The sequence below is a fragment of the Macrotis lagotis genome, chromosome 1 (assembly GCF_037893015.1).
Source record: "Macrotis lagotis isolate mMagLag1 chromosome 1, bilby.v1.9.chrom.fasta, whole genome shotgun sequence".
In the NCBI taxonomy this organism is placed as follows: Eukaryota; Metazoa; Chordata; class Mammalia; order Peramelemorphia; family Peramelidae; genus Macrotis; species Macrotis lagotis.
In genome coordinates this window covers 36,760,022-36,772,525 of record NC_133658.1, presented here as the reverse complement: position 1 = coordinate 36,772,525, position 12,504 = coordinate 36,760,022, and positions in this window count along the sequence as shown.

Below are 12,504 nucleotides of genomic sequence, written 5' to 3'. Positions count from 1 at the left end.
ACAAGATACAATACTATTTCCCCAGCAATCAAATATCCCTGCATTAGATTATAAAAAGTTCATGGGTTGGAAAAAAATTTAAATCATTTGCTTAAGACAAATAAAGGAAAGTGAAGGGTGTTCATTTATTTCTAAGAATCACTTAATGGCAAAGTATTCAGAGGTTTTTGTTTTTGTTTGATAAAAATTTTACAAGATTATTCCCCACCTCCAATTCTTAAGAAAAAAAACAAAACTTTTCCATATTTTTGGAAGGCAATAAAGAAATAAATACATGTTTATAAGTTAAAAGATTACTAAATATTTGTATCTATAATTTCCACTGGGTGATAGTCATGTATCAGAAAAGAAAGTCAAAATATTCATGAGAATGAAGACACATTTTCAATCATTTTCCTTCTTAGCAAAAATTAAATTTCATATAAAATTATGAAGTTGTGATATAAAGCACCTTTAATATATCTTGCAAATCTGACTATCTTTAAAGTTATATGGGGCTAATTCTCCTCAAGGAATTGGTATAATCATATGTAACAACTCTTGCCTCTTTGTTTTTCAAAGTAATAAGATCTCAGAAGAGCAAGATTGATACCCCTTCCTTCTTTCTGAATTCTTCCTCTCTTTGCAGTTATGATCTATTATATTTGTGGAACATGACTTGTAAAGAGTCTGTCAATCTGATAATTTGTTGAACTTTTTCCTTCTCTTTTTATTTTTTATTATAAGGAATGATTCTTAGAATAGGGAAGGGGAATTATATATTTGGAAAAGAAGGTAATATAAAAGCAAATATATTAATAACAATTAAAAATACAATCTAGAATTTTGTCAGAAAATAAATGCAAGCTCCCTGGATGTACATTTTGATGACTCTGTTCTTATGCCTGTTGCGAAAATTTGAACATTGCTATTTCTCCTGTTGCTTCTCTCCTGTTGTCTGTGATTCTACCTATATCACAGTGAATAGTTCAGCAATTGTGTCTGCCATTTCTTTCTATTCTAAATGATAACTAATGGAAAGCTAGATGGTGTACTGGGTAGCATTCTGAACATCAAGTCAGGAAGAGCTGAGTTTAAATCTAGCTTTAGGTAGTTATGGCTGTGTGATCTTGGGACAGTCACTTTGCTTTTGTTTCCACTTGTGTAAGACAAGGATGATAACAGCACTTACTTCCTAGAGTGGTTCTGAGGACCAAAGGAGGGAATCCCCGTAAAGAACTCAGCCAATGCTGGAACTTACCAAGCTGCACATCAACAGCAGTCTATCTCAACCAATGACTTGCCCTCTCCAAAGACAGCCACATGTTCTCAATATTGCCTTACTGACCTTGGGTCAGTCTCCAGAACAGAGAAATCAAATTAAGTGAGAATGGATCGGCTCTGCCTTCTACCTCTTGTCAGCATCACCCATGGATTCCAAAGGCCCTGGTCCCTTTGAATCTTTGGCTTTTCCTGAATATAGCTTTCAAAAAACAAAATCCATTAATCTTACAAATCTTACAAAAATGAATGTTGAAATAAATTCTGTTTGACTGAAAAAAATATTAAAAGGAAAAAGAAAACAAATCCTGAGCTTTAGTTTTTCCAGCTGTTAGCTGACCCCCCTTTGACATCTCCTGCCTGTCCTGGACCCACTTCTATCCCAGGCCTCCTTCATACCCTCGTCTCTATCTCCTATAGATATATCTTTTTAAGTTTTTGCAAGGCAATTGTGTTAAGTGGCCTGCCCAAGGCCACACAGCTAGGTAATTATTAAATGTCTGAGGCTGAATTTGACCTCAGGTACTGCTGACTCCAGGGCCAGTGCTCTATCCACTGTGTCACCTAGCTGCCCCTCTGATAGATATCGTTTAAAAATTTAGGTTGAGGGAAGACTTATGTGAACTCATGAAATTAACAGAACAAGGAGAACACTGTACATAGTTAACAGCAGTATATAATGTGATGATCAGCTGTAAAGCATTCAATTACTGAAAGGTTTAAAACACTTAATCTACAAAAAGAGGAAGTGAGGCAGAGAGCTGAACATAGCACTTTATGCAAGGGCCTGGCCTCTTCCAAACAAGGTTATCACAGATCTTCAAGATCTGGGATGCTCCCTTGTCCTCAGGGCCTTAGTTTAATAAGCTTGGTACTTAGATATGCAGAAGAGGAAAAGTAAAATACAAAATCTCATTGATTGACACATTGGTTGTTCTTGACTCTCCAAGAGGACCAGAAATGATGTATCTACTATCTAATCTGATATTCTTTAATTTAGAATTAAATATTTATTTCTTTTTTTTAGTTTTTTTTTTTTGTCAAGGCAATGGGCTTAAGTGGCTTGCCCAAGGCCACACAGCTAGGTAATTATTAAGTGTCTGAGGCCAAATTTGAACTCAGGTACTCCTGACTCCAGGGCTGGTGCTCTATCCACTGCGCCACCTAGCTGCCCCTAGAATTAAATATTTCTGATCTATATTTCTGATCAAAAGTTGTTCTATCAACCTCCAATTTAGTTTGGTAAGTTCGGAATGTTCTCTACTGCTCCACAGAGGTCTGTGTCTCTAGTTATAAACCTTAGTTATAAATCTGGAGGCAGACTGGATCTGTGTGGGACAGCTTAGTCCTCTTCTACCTGCATCTCCAAATTGCAAAAGCAGTGTAAACAATCAATTAAAGTCCATCCTGAAAAGGCAGGAATCTTCTCTGGTTATCTAAATGTGAACCTGAAATAATTCTTTTATTTATGACATTTTGGAATGGAAGAAACTCCAGAGCTTTATATGTCTATATCATATCTAATAACAACATAAAATATCATAAGAGCAGACAGTAATCCTGAGCTAATTGGATCTTTGTCAGTTCTGATATGGAACAGAATTTTTGAATGGGTTAGAGAATCATAAAGTAATCAATAACTCCTTTATGTACAAATGTGTAACCTGATTGGTTGGCCACCAAAAGTTTTATGATTTTTTGTTTATTCTGTATAAATTGCCCCCCAAATTTTGTATCCCAGTTGACTTTTTCAAGGATGCCATCCACCCATGGGTTTGTTAAGATCCTAGGGAATTAAATTTCATTTAAAAAACTAATTTTGTTATTTCATCTTTAGCCTAAGGAAATCATGATTAACACCACATGGTAGAGTCACAGGATGAGTAAAGCAAGGGTCATGTCCTCTAAATGATCATTGGGGGGCTTTCCATATTCCATAAAAACATGTATAATATGATATTCTTTAAGATGGAATTACTATTTCTTGATCTATACATTGTGATCAGAAGTTAGTGTCTTAACCTTTAACTAATAGTTATAAAATGTCAGTCTGCTGTGTAAGATCGGCCCCCTCCATGTTGACTTCACCTTTGTCAACACTATCTGGTCAACTCAATGATAGCCTTACCTGATCAACAAATTTCAAGATAAGAGACATCCTGGATGAGCAGAGAGAAAATACTATTGTGATTTGTAAACATTTACTCTCCATAATTCTTTTCAATAGATATTTTAAGTAAATATTATAATATTTGAGAGAATCATATTGTAAAGCCATGGCATCTATGTGAAATCTCATTGGTTGGCTGCCAAAAGTTTTATAATTCTTTGGTACATTTTGTATAAAATGCCCCCAATATTTTGTATCAATGTTGGCATTTGCAAGGATGCCATCCACCTGTGGGTTTTGTTAAGATCCTAGAGAATTAAACTTCATTTATAAAACTAACTTTGTTACTTAATTTTTAGTCCAAGGAAATTATGGTTAATAGACATCACCATGCTGATTCTTAGGTTAGCAAATTGTGAATAGTGACCTTTTAGTTTATAATTTAAAGTTTCTGACTTATTATAAGTAGGAATCTATCTTATCTAATTTTCATATGAAAATCATATATTATACAAGATTTTTTATTAAAAATTTTTAATATTTCATTTTTTCCAATTACATGTAAAAACAATGTTAACACTTCTTTTTTTAAAAAAATTTTGAGTTTCAAATTCTCTCCCTTTCTTCCCTCCCCCTCAATGAGAAGGCAAAATATTTAACATAGGTTATACATGTGTAGTTATTAAAACACATTTCCATGGAAGTAATGTTGTGAAAGAAATTGTGGGGGGGGGGGGGAACTAACAAAAATAAAGAAAACGTACCTTTGATGTTCATCCAGGCTCCACCAGTTCTTTTTCCTGGAGATGGATAATACCATTCATTATGTGTGGGACACACAAACATTAAGTCAATTAATTAAATGAGAGGTTTCTCAAGGTAGAAACAGAAAGCAGTTTTATTCCATTTCTGCAGATATAGAGTGTCACATCCACCAGCAAGTCTGGTAGAGTGAGGGGAAATGAAAGATTTTTATACACTGTGATAAACAAGTTTTGACTGCATTTCCTCATTCCCCAATAGAGGGATACTCCTGTCCCTCTATTGTCAGGGGCTCACAATCTTATGATCACCCATCAGGGTATTTCTGTCCAGGAAATCACAGCTGTTGATAAGGCAAGACATAATTCTTTCTTGACAACCTGTCCTGCTTTTTTGCAAGAGTAGGTAAGGTTATTTTTACAGGGGTCTGCTTCTGTGAGGATAAGACCTTTATAATATCCTCAGAAAGGAGACACAGAGGTCACTTTCCCAAGACCCTGAGAAGTCTTCACCCAGCAATTTCTTTATCCCTCTCAATCCCCCCCCCTTATTTTACACATTGAAGACTTCTCACACCATTCTTGATATATCTCATCTACTCTTTCATATATCTCTCCCTTGGGATCCAGTCCTTCCTCTTCATCCTGGCTTACTGGCTTCCATCCTTTCCCTCTCAATACCATCATTCTTACTTGACATTTGAACATTCTCTTCAATTCTGACCATCTTAGACAGGGTCCTTTGTACTGTGGTGGTCACCATCTGAATCACACATGGAAGGCAAACAGGAAGCAGAATCACCCCACTGATTGCTATCAACAGAAACCAAAGGACTCGTTTCCACCAGGCCCCTCCAAACCAAGACCACAAGGAGGCATTGAAGGGAGAGAATCAAGTTTGTACTGGGACATGGACTAACTTCCTAATCCCTGCAGCTATTTACCATTGTCATCAATTTTCATACAACAGTCAGACAGGTTCAGTTTCCCATATAACCTCTTCCTCTGACAGTAAATAATCCAAGACCAACCTGATTTGGATGACAGCTTCTCTGGTCTGGGGGGCTTAGTAAGCCAAGAAATTTAGAGCTTTTACTATTTGATTAGTAATAATTTTCAATACTGCTTGGAGCCTGATGATTCTGTTTACCATGGATATTATGGTCCTGTATCCCAAGCTCCCATCCTGTGCCCAAGTATCCGGTCCATAGACCATAATGATTCTTTCTGGAGGCCAAGTATCTCCCCAACCATTTGCTTCCCCTATTCTCTAAATAATAACTAAGTCTCTCCCTCTCCCTACAGACTCATGTAGGATACAATCATGCCACCCAATGATCTTCCTCCTTTTCTCTCAATGGAGAACATCTTCACCCTGCCTCTCCTTCTCTGTTCTTCTCCCCTTGTAGACATCCAATGTCCTTCTGCATTTTCTCAATGTTTCAAAAAGTCCTCTCCAGCTTAGGTGACTTGTTAAGGCCTTATCTTCTTGTGAAGAAACTAATTAACATTTTACTCAGATGTTTCAATCACATGTTTCAATACATGTAAACACATATTTTCATCAATGAGACAATGAGATTCTAGAGCTTATTACAATTTAGATTTTGCCTTACTCTCTGTCATATTGACACACATACTTTACTTTAACACAATAAACTTCCATAACTGTCTCACCACATGAGTAAACTCCACTGAGAATTACCACATTATCTTAAGCTTGTAACAAAAACATTTAACAATTATCTTAGTACAGAATACTCAGCATATGGTTTAAAAACAAAAAGTATTAACCTTTTGCTCTCATCAACAATAATGACTAAAACATCCTTAACCACAATGAATTTTTTCTAAAAATTCCCAAATATATCAGATTTTCCTTTTCCTCATGTACTTTTCTATTCACATTCCTTTCCCTAAACCAGACCTTGAAACTATAATTATCCTGAGAATTTCCAATTCTTCTTACATATACATATATATATGTGTGTGTGTGTGTGTGTGTGTGTGTGTATACCCTCTAATATAAAAATTAAGGAAACTTAATTCCTATCTTAACATGTAACTGATATCAAGTGTCAGAGTCACACCTGACTTATCTCTAGCTATCAAATCCAATTCACCTAAAACTTTTTTTTTCTGGTTTGCTTAATTATTATGAAGATCCAGGACATCAAAGGAAAATCCCTTTATAGATATAATTATCGAATATGAAGTGTCCAGGCAGAAGTAATGTGGGTAGTCAGATGTCTTAGGCCAGATTTATTCCAGGTAAGACATCCAAATGTTACTTTTGGAGAAATCAGCTCAAGAGGATCCAACCTCAGGCCATACTGAAAAGCCACCCCTTCAACTGTACATCCCTGTCACCTGACATCTTCAGCCCATTGATTTCGTTGGCTCCAAAAAAAAGACATTGATCCAGTAGTATTTCTTTTTTGCTGATCATCCTGGTATCTGACATAAAAAGAGAGTTGATTAAAAGTCCTATAATCTAAAATAGTTGGTTTTACCTAATTGGGAGAAACTTGGTTTAGAACAATACCTCACACCCTATACCAAGATAAGATCAATATGGAAATAGGATTTAGACATGAAAGACAATATTATAAGTAAACTAGGAGATTAAGGAGTAGTTTATCTGTCAGATATATGGAAAGGGAAGCAGTTCATGACCAAGGAAGAGATGGAGAACATCACCAAAATCAAACTAGATAATTTTGATTACATTAAATTAAAAGACTTTCACACAAACAAAACCACTGTAACCAAGATCAAAAGAAATGTAGCAAATTGGGAAAGAATTTTTACAACTAGAATTTCTGACAAAGGACTCATTTCTAAAATATACAGAGAACTGAGTCAAATTTTATTTTAAAAAAAGCCATTCCCCAATTGAGAAATTGTCAAAGGAGATGCAGAGGTAATTTACAGATGAGGAAATCAAAGTGATTCACAGTTATTTGAATAATTGCTCTAAATCATTATTGATTAGAGAAATGCAAATTAAAGTATCTCTGAGGTACCACCTCACACCTCTGAGATTGGACAAGATGGCCAAAAAGGACAATGATCAATGTTGGAAAGGAAGTGGGATATCTGGGACACTAATGCATTGTTGGTGGAACTGTGAACTCATCCAGTGTTTCTGGAGAGCCATCTGGAATTATGCTCAAATGACAATGAAAATATGCATACCCTTTGATCCAGCAATACCACTACTGGGTCTATACCCTGAAGAGATCATGAAAAAGAGTAAAAACATCACTTGTGCAAAAATATTCATAGCAATTCTGTTTGTGATGGCAAACCTTTGGAAATTGAGTGAATGTTCATCAGTTGGGGAATGGCTGAACAAATTGTGGTATATGTATGTCATGGAACACTATTGTTCTATTAGAAACTAAGGGATGTGAATTCAAAGAAGCCTGGAAAGACTCACATGAATTGATGCTGGGCGAGATGAGTAGAACCAAAAGAACACTGTACACCCTAACAGAAACATGGGGGTGATGATCAATCTTGATGGACTTACTCATTCCATCAGTGCAACAATCAGGCACAATTTTGGAGTACCTGTGATAGAGAATACCTCTGTATCCAAAGAGGGAGTTGTGGAGTTTGAACAAAGACCAAAGACTATTACCTTTAATTTAAAAAAAAAGATATTTCATCATGTAATTTTGCTATCTCATATTTTATTTTAAACTTAAGGATATGATTTCTCTCTTGACACATTCAATTTTGATCAATATATAGCATGGAAACAATGGAAAGACTATCATACTTTCTTCTGTGGGGGGATGGGGAGGGAAGCAAGATTGGAGGAAAAATTGTAAAATTCAAACAACAATTAAAAAAACTTAAACTGGAGTAGGGCAGAGCCAAGACTGCAGTGTGTAGGCAGGAATTCCCAGAAACTCATTCCCCAAAAAACTCCAAAAGCTGTCAAATTTTGACTCTAGTCAAAATTTAGAGGGGCAGACCCCACTGAAAGACTGAGTGAAACAATTTCCCAATCCAAGACAACTTAGAAGTTCTGCAGAAATAGTCCGTTAACTGGGACCTGGGATGGAAAGAGCTGCAGTGCAGCCACAGTGGAGCCAGGCTGGAGTAAACCAGCTCCAGCCTTGAGGAACAGCCCCTGGAGCACCTGAGTCTGTTGCAAAGGGATCAATTTCCAGACCTCTTGGCCCAGGGATAATCAGGGACAACTTGAAGGGTTGATGGTAGAACTCTGTCATATCAGAGAATGTGGAGCAGAACTCCAGTCTCAGAGCAGCCTTGCAGTGAGAACCTGCAGTATGAATCGGCAAAGCCACTTGGCACTTCTAGAGCTCCCAGGCCACAAATGGTAATGGATTCAGGGGAGACTGAAATGGTCTCTCTGCTCTCCCTGTGGCAGGACTCAGCTGTTGGCCCACACTGAGATCCAGGTTACAATCTGGGGCCCCCATACCACCATAGCCTAGCAGGAACCCTTCTCACAGCTCCAGGGCAGAAGGGAAGGCCTGTAGTCATACACAGACCAGAGCACAGGCAAGAGAACAGTCAGAGACCCTCATAAGACCTTAGAGGAATTAAAATCCCTGTGGGGTGTCCCAAAGTCCCCCAAAGCTTTGGAAGTGTGGTATATTAATCATAGGCTGAGGAAATGAGCAAACAATAGAAAAAGAAAAATCTGACCATAGAAAATTATTTTGATCTCATGGAGGATCAAAATATATATTCATAAGATGACAAAGTAGAAGCTTCTGTACCTGAAACCTCCAAGAGAAATAGAAAATGGGCTCAGCTTATGAATGAGCTCAAAAAAGACTTTGAAAAGCAATTAAGGGAGATAGAGGAAAAATTGGGAGGAGAAATGAGAGCAATGCAGATATATCATGAAAACCAAATCAGCATGTTGGTGAAAGAAAGACAAAAAATACTAAAGAAAATAACATGTTAAAAACCAGTTTAGGCCAAATGGAAAAAAAGCAACCCAAAAGACAAATAAGGAGAAGAATGCCTTAAAAAGAAGAATTGACCAACTAGAAAAGTTGATAAAAAAGCTCTCTGAAGAATATAATTCCTTCAAATGAGACTAAAGGAAGCTGATGACTTTGTGAAAAATCAGAAAGAAATAAAACTATACCCAAAGAACCAAAAATTAGAAGAAAATGTGAAATATCTCATTGGAAAAACAACTGACCTCGAAAACAGATCCAGGAGAGAGAATTTAAAAATTATGAGGGCACCTGAAAGTCGTGACCAGGAAAAGAGCCTAGATTTCATTTTTCAAGAAATAATGCAGCAAAATTGCCCTGAGATTCTAGAAGCAGAGGGTAAAATATAAATTGAGGAAAATCACCAATCTCTTCCTGAAAAAGATCCCAAAAGAAAAATGTCCAGGAATATTATAGTTGAACTCCAGAACTCCCAAACTTTCCTGTTGAAACAACCAGAGTTGAAAGTTTGATCTCCAAGTACAGGATTCAGGTGAAGTATAGAGTGGGTGGTTGAGAAGGGCTAATTATGAAGGATTTAATGATGTCAAACCACGTGTATTCCTGCATGGGAAGAAGATACTGATAATTAATATGAAACTTTTCATTTATAAAAGCAGTTAGAAGGAGCAGATATGGACAAGACAAAGGGGGGGAATTGAATATAATGGTATAGTATGTTATAAAGATGGAGTCAATGGGTGAAAAGGAAGGTACTAGGAGGAAGGGAAAGGAGAGGAAGAATGGGCTAAGATATTTCATATAAAAGAGTCAAGAAAAAGCTTTTGTAATGGAGTGGAATGGGGGGAAGGTGAGGGGGAAATGAGTGAGCATTCATTTTCATCAGAAATGGCTCAGAGAGGAAATAACATACACACTTAATAGGGTATAGAAATATGTTACAACACAAAAGAAAGTTATAGAAAAGTTAAGTAGAGATTAAAGAAAAGGCCACATGGCTGAAAAACTAAGAGAGTGAGCCCTGAATCTCCTTAAATTCTTTCTCAGGGTCCATGGGAGGGGTGGTGACCTTGGAGTGACCCAAATCCACATTGGAGATTTTGCCTTTTGGGGAGGGGTCTCTTATGAGTGATCTGGCTGCCCCTGACCAAAAGAGAATGCAATCCAGATCAGATTGAAGGTCAAGATTTACAAAATTTATCTACAAAGAGGAAAGGGATGGGATAAAGGGGATGGGAGGCAGGGAGTAGGTGATAGAAGAGAGGGAAGATTGTGGGAGAGGGTACTCAGATACAACACACCTCTGAACAGGGACAGGGTAAAAGGAGAGAGAATACAATAAATGAGAGTAGGGAGAAATAGGGTAGAGGAAAATACAGCTAGTAATAGCAAGTGTGGGAAAAGATATTGAAGCAACTTCTCTAGTGAACTTAAGATAAGTCCCAGAGATAGAGCCCTTGGAATCTGAACACAGACTAAAGTACACTTTTTTTCTCTTTCACTATTCTTAAGGTTTCTCTATCTTCTTAAGGGGGAGGGGGTTTTATGTTTATTCTCACAACAAGATTATTGTAATAATATAAAATAAACAAAAAAAAAAAACTTAAGCTGAGTCCTGGGCCCAGAAATAACTAACACAGATCACTTAACACACAAAACACATATACCACACACGTAACAGTATTTTACCATTTTCTTCTTACCTTTTCCTTTGTACTTTGACAACTTGATATAGTTCTGTAATCTATTCCCCAAGGGGTTATCGACTGGCTTGTACTCTGAGTGCTAGGCTTTGCCCTTTTCACAATTTAACAGAAAGCCTCCTTCTCTCAGGCCAATTATGGAAGGGTCACCCCCTTCCAGCAGTAACCCAAAAAGTCTACTAAGCGCTGACCCTTTCACTGAATCAATACTTAAAACTAATGTAACGATTCCAAGGCCCAGGTTCAGCTTACCTTTGGGTTATACGACATATCCCCACTGACACCAGAATTTCACTTTTTAGCACTCTCCAAGCCTTTGTCTGGTTTCTGTAACTCTGAGTCCCTCTCACTTTGGAAATTTATCCCTACCCAGCAAGACCTCCCAGTTAAAGCCAAGGACTATAGGGAAATCCCCAATTGAAGCCTGTCCTTGGATATCCACCTGAAGGGACCACCAGGGAGGGGGAATTATCCTGATGAGTCCCCCAAAAGTCTGTGTGGGACAAACACTAATCCAATTAATTAAATGAGAGGCTTCTCAAGGTAGAAACAGAAAGCAGTTTTATAATATTTCTGCAGAAATAGGGCATCAGCTCCACCAGCAAGTCTGGTAGAGAGGAAATGGAAGAAGCAAGACAGATTTTTATACACTGTGATAAACAAATTTTGACTGCATTTCCTCATTCCCTAATAGAGGGACATTCCTGTCCCTCTATTGTCAGGGGTTCACAATCTTGTGATCATCTATCAGGGTCTTTCTGTCCAGGAAATCACAGTTGTTGATAAGGCAAGACATAATTCTTTCTTGACAATCTGTCCTGTTTTTTTGCAAAGATTAGGTACGGTGTGGGATAAAAAAATCTACTTAAAAACAATATAGAGACTCCTCTGAGCAAAACAAAAAGTTTATTTTGACTTTTCTTGAGAAAAGGGCACCCTCCAAGTCTCACAAAGGTAGTGAAGATCAAGGAGCTGCCCCAAATTGACAGTCAAGCAGGATTAGATGGCCTAACAGGATCCCCTTCTCCTCCCTATTGCCCCTCTCTGTCAAGTCATTGGTTAGTCTTCAGAGTTACAGTCTACTTGTGAAAAATCTACCCCAGCAACAAAGAAAAGAAGGAAAGGTTTTCAAAAAATATTACCTCATCATCTAGATGGTTAGAATAACCTTCAGGATTATAACTGTCTTATTGAAGTAATGTCACTTGTCTTGGAACACAAGGTCTAGAACAGTCTGATTATCATCAAACAAGAGGAGTCTTATGAGCTTTGTTGGAATGCAAGGTTTCTCATGGGAACAGGCTACTGTTCTCCCACTTAAGATAGTTTTATCATCAAACAGGTGAGTAACTACAAATGCAAGGTCTCTCTGGAAATAGTCCACTATTTACCCCCCTAACAGAATCAGGAGGGTGCCTTGCTTGGAATGCAAGGTCTCTTTGCCTCTTTCTTCTAAGAAGAGTCTAAGAGTAATAGTTTGTCATTGTTTTAATGATTTTTAGCCTTGAGAGGACTTCACTAGGAATATTAACTCTTAAGAGGGAATATTCCAGTCAAGGTTATTTTTACAGGGGTCTGCTTCTGTGAAGATAAGACCTTTACAATATCCTCAGGAAAGGGACAATTTTACAATATTTCTTGAGACAGAATTAGAGGTCATTTCCCCAAGACTCTGAGAAGTCTTCACCCAGCAATTTCTTTATCCCTCTCAATTATAAGTA